The sequence below is a fragment of the Oncorhynchus masou genome, unplaced genomic scaffold (genome assembly GCF_036934945.1).
Source record: "Oncorhynchus masou masou isolate Uvic2021 unplaced genomic scaffold, UVic_Omas_1.1 unplaced_scaffold_5494, whole genome shotgun sequence".
Classification (NCBI taxonomy): domain Eukaryota; kingdom Metazoa; phylum Chordata; class Actinopteri; order Salmoniformes; family Salmonidae; genus Oncorhynchus; species Oncorhynchus masou.
In genome coordinates, this window is record NW_027011910.1 from 5848 (window position 1) to 11233 (window position 5386).

General features: G+C 43.2%; 1 long non-coding RNA gene across 1 annotated transcript; it reads left to right on the forward strand.

Moving 5' to 3' along the window:
- The first annotated feature begins 259 nt into the window (after positions 1-259).
- On the forward strand, positions 260-860 carry LOC135536043 (uncharacterized). Its single transcript, XR_010454932.1, has 3 exons — positions 260-339; positions 496-560; positions 830-860. It is a non-coding gene; the product is annotated as an uncharacterized LOC135536043 (long non-coding RNA).
- The last annotated feature ends 4526 nt before the right edge of the window (positions 861-5386 follow it).

The following is a 5386-nucleotide window of genomic DNA, read 5'->3' on the forward strand; positions in this document are numbered from 1 at the left end:
CAGAGATATTAAATACATATTACTTACACACATATGTTACACTAACAGAGATATTAAATACATATTGCTTACACACACAGATATGTTACACTAACAGAGATAATAAATACACATTGCTTACACACACATATGTTACACTAACAGAGATAATAAATACATATTGCTTTTGTGACGTGTTTACTGAAAGGTGGGGGAACAATCCAGTCGTCTTTGTATTTCTCTGTGTGTGCAGGACTCTGAGAATACGTGGAGCAGCTCCTCACCCTGTTCATCCGCTTCAGTGAGCTGGTTAACGGAGCCTTTCAGGGCGACCCTCGCTTCCTCACAGCCCGAGACAAGGTCGGCCAATAAACATTCAACATGGCCAATAAATGGAAGCTCAACGTTCCGTCAACGTTTGTCCAACATTGACACAACGTTGTCAATGAATTTATGCGCTGTATTTGCAGTTGTCACTGTATATGTAACACTTTTTTTCCCCCTCCCTCTTCTTAGGCTTACAAAGCAGTTGTGAATGACGCTACTATTTTTAAATTGGATCTTCCGCTGAAGCAGAAAGGGTAGGAGTTCTACTGGTCTACTGCTTTAATTGCTTCACCTGAATTCAACATTGATACCGGCATACTGTTGAAGGCTGCTACAGTATTTATTGATGTTGCACTTGATAAAACTGTGGGAGCATTCAACAGGGTTAGAGTAGATCTTTTGTGTTTTTCTTGAATACTTAAAACAAAAGTTTTTTTAAGTTCCACTTCTGAACTGTTAATTGCTTCATTTGTGAACGTGTGAGTTTACGAGTTCTACTTTCTCTGTACTGTCTGTCTGTCAGGGTGGGGCTGAAGACTCAGCCAGAGTCCAAGTGTCCAAGAGTTGCTGGCCAACTACTGTGATATGCTGCTGAGGAAAACCCCGCTGAGCAAGAAACTTGCATCTGAGGAGATCGAGGCCAAGCTCAAGGAAGTGGTACGTGTGTGTGTGCGTAATGATTGATGACTCCAGCAAGCTTTCCTTAAGGCTTCGGCCACACGTGCGTACTCGGATGAAATCGTACATCATTGTTTTATTGTCCCTCAGAAGTATATCTCCAAGTCAACAATGACTCCTGTTAAAAAACGCATTGACCCAATCGGTGTGCAAGCAGCCTTGGGCTGATGTTTGTACAACTTGGTGTCCATCTGTGGCAAATTTAAATGAATTTATACCTGTCTATGTAATGTCCCTCAGTTGACAGTGCATGTCAGAGCCAAAAACAAGCCATGAGGTTGAAGGAATTGTCTGTAGAGCGGTGAGACAGGATTGTACCAAGGCACGGATCTGGGTAACGATACCAAAAAATGTGTGCAGCATTGAAAGTCCCCAAGAACAGTGGCCTCCATTCTTAAATTGAATAAGTTTGAAACCACACACTAGAGCTGGCTCCCCAGCCAAACTGAGCAATTGGGGAGAAGGGCCTTGGTCAGGGAGGTGACCAAGAACCAGATGGTCACTCGGACAGAGCTCCTCCGTGGAGATCGGAGAACCTTCCAGAAGGACAACCATCTCTGCAGCACTCCACCAATCAGGCCTTTATGGTGGAGTGGCCAGACGGAAGCCAAACAAGATTCTCTGGTCTGATGATGTGTAAATGTGGTATTTGAGTTTTTTCTTTTAAAATGATTTAGCGACCATTTCTAAAACGTTTTGCTGTATCATTTATGGGGTATTGTGTGGGTGAAGAGGTGGAAATAATAGATAAGGCTGTAACATAACAATGTGGAAAAAGTGAAGAAGGTCTGAATACGTTCCTAATTAACTCTAAATGCTTCCACGCTTTATGTCCTACTGAACAATTGTGTCGCACTCGCAAAAGCTTCACAATGAACTTTGTAGGCTATAGCCTGGAAATAGTGAAATAGTACAGCTGTAATTGTTCCTTCTTAGGCTCCTATCGGCTCCTGACCTATTTCGTGTTTATGATGTTTTAATACGACATATTTGAAACTGTTCGCTTCTTACATCGATGTTTATTCAAATACTTTTCATTCAAATCCATGTTTCATTTCAATACATTTCAAAACATTTGGTAGGTCCAGGTAGTCACAAAAATAGATGGGTGACGATGACATCCCGTTCACACACAATGCCTCGCTCCCCCCCGTTCGTCTTTAAGCTTAGTGTGGTCGTTGCTTTATACTCTGTTTTCTCACTTTGTTTAGCAGGTACTGAGGGATGCTGTATTATACATTCTTTTCAGATCTGCAAACACTTGTTTCTTCTTAGCTGGTTCATGTTCATTAGACACCAAATAGAGGAAAACAGACAAACCGGGAGAGACTACCTGAACTTGTCAATAGACTCTTAGTTTCATTGCAAAACATTTTGTGCTACTGTATGCACTAATGAATGTGGTCCTTTGTAGCTCAGTTGGTAGAACATGGCGCTTGTAACGCCAGGAGGTAGTGGGTTCAATTCCGGGACCATCCATATGTGAAATGTGTGCATGCATGACTGGAGTAAAAGCTTTGGATAAAAGCGTCTGCTTCATGTCATAGTATATTATGACCCTGATGGTGTGTTCTGTGTTCTCTACCAGTTGCTGGTGTGGAAGCGCGTGCCAGAACAAAGACGTGTTCATCAGCTCTACAAAGCTCATCTGACCCGACAGCCTTATCCTGGACATCTCCGCGGACAGCGGAAATCGAGAGAACATGGTGGAGTGGCTCGGGTGACCTGTGGGGGTAGGGCTGTTACGGGGTAGGGCTGTTGCGGTGTGGGGCTGTTACGGTGTAGGGCTGCGGTGTAGGGCTCTGGGTACGACCTGTGGGTGTAGGGCTGTTGCGGTGTAGGGCTCTGGGTACGACCTGTGGGTAGGTGCTCAAGGCTGTTACGGTGTAGGGCTGTTGCGGTGTAGAACAAGATCACATGCCTGTGGGTGTAGGGCTGTTACGGTGTAGGGCTCTGGGTACGACCTGTGGGTAGGTGTAGGGCTGTTACGGTGTAGGGCTGTTACGGTGTAGGGCTGTTACGGTGTAGGGCTCCGGGTACGACCTGTGGGTGTAGGGCTCGGGGTACGACCTGTGGGTGTAGGGCTGTTACGGTGTAGGGCTCGGGGTACAACCTGTGGGTGTAGGGCTGTTACGGTGTAGGGCTGTTACGGTGTAGGGCTGTTACGGTGTAGGGCTGTTACGTGTAGGGCTCTGGGTACAACCTGTGGGTAGGTGTGGGGCTGTTACGGTGACCATATTACCGGCGGTCACCAGTCATTACCATAGTCAAATTCCATGTGACCGTTTAGTCATTAACTAGGCTGCTCTTATGGCCATTATTAGCCTACCTCACTTGCTAATTGCCAGTCGCTAATGGCCTGGTACTTGGCACACTATTGTCCCTCTAATCGCTGATATCAATGCAAATGTCTTCAAATCAAATACTTAATGAGAGCTCATGTTGTGCAACATTTCTATAGGCTGTGCAATTGCGTGAACAGAATTGATAGCCTCTTAAAGAGTGTTCCATCAGCTTTCTATAGGCTTGGCCTACTATCTATTTCTAAACATTCCTAATAGTAAGCACATTGCTTCTCTTTACAACAGGAGTATAGCCTGCCTGGCTGGCATGAAAATGAACCATGGGAAAAGTGACCTCCATTTCGCTATTTTAAGTGCAGAAATGACATGTATTATCTCCAATGCCCCGGTTCCCATAAATCAAACAAATTTCACACATTTCGTGTATATATAAAGACCAGATTAAGTTAATATTGTCACCCAGCAGACTATTATTATCACTTGTGAATGATGCCCAGCATGTGCACTAAGGCAAGAAACATTCCTGTTCTAAATTATAGTCGCACAAGTCATGTAGCCCTGGCCATAGGCCTATATGGTTTGTATCAACTAAAGTGGCCAAATAACTGCAAACGTAGCCTATAGGCCTAGGACCCCTGGAACATGGTTAGAATGTGGTTAGAACGTGGTTAGAACGTGGTTAGAACGTGGTTAGAACGTGGTTAGAACGTGGTTAGAACGTGGTTAGAACGTGGTTAGAACGTGGTTAGAACGTGGTTAGAACGTGGTTAGAACGTGGTTAGAACGTGGTTAGAACGTGGTTAGAACGTGGTTAGAACGTGGTTAGAACGTGGTTAGAACGTGGTTAGAACGTGGTTAGAATGTGGTTAGAACGTGGTTAGAGTGCCCAGAGCCTCGTGAAATGTCTTATAGTCATTGCGCAATTCTGTGTGAAAAGAGCTTTGACTGACCACTATTTAAAATAGGATACCAGCTTTCTCATGCTGCTATATGTATTGCTCAATTCTTAAAATGAAACGGGCATGAATCTTCTTTACAACCGGTGTAGCCTAACTGGTATACATAGGTGGCGCGTAAGTTTCATGTTTGGGGAAGATCATTTTCACCATAAATGAACCTTTACAATAAAGCATCACATGCATAATCTTTGCCGATTTTATGTAAGATGGCCTACTATTCATAAGGTGATGAGTAGATTGGATAGTTATAATTTGGGCGGATAATATAACTCCACTGTTCTCAAACTGTTCAATGCCTGGCTGAGCGCGCATTACATAGAGTTAGGCCTAGGCTTTATCAGACACTTGTATTTCTTTGCATAGGAATAAAATGGGCTTTTTTCTAAATGCATTTCATGTAGTTTTACTACACTTTAGCAGAATATTTTTTTTTAATAGGACAAATTTAAAGGGTAGGCTACTCTACTGACTAACAAAAAGCTCAAAAACAACTTTGTCCATATAATAGGCCTACGAGAAGGGGAGACACACACAGAATATGACTTCCATCCAAAGTGGAGGTGGAAATGATTGTCCAAAAACCAACTTAAGTAGCACTGACCCAACAACGATGGATAAACCATTTGTTTTCCAAACCGTTTTCCCACAATTTGTATTTTTGAAATAATGCGATATGCCTGGCTTGGCCTCTACTTTTCAGACAGTCGCAACGCAACAATAGTCTGCTCAAATTGCCTTTCCTTCTGACCTGTAGCCAAAACAACTATGCTTGCATATTAAAAACGTTACTGCGTTCGCTATTTGAGTGCAGGCTACGGATTACATATTTTTTGTGGGCCACTAATCAACTAATTCCACACATTTGTGCACCCTGCACAGGAAACCGAGTAGAGTTCATGCCTTTCATGCAGCTTTTTTTCAAATCATTAGTCCCATCATGCCGCCTTAGGCTATATAGTCTGCTCTTTAACACATAACTCTAAATTAAGCATATAGGAGGACCTGTTTCTTTGTTAATTAACCGCTCAACACTGAATAGCTGCACGTGCACACTGCCTCGCAAATTTTGGGAGAAAATGTCTATTTTATTCAGCTATGTTCAATTGTATTCTTCATACTATAATGCCACGGAATTCTAAG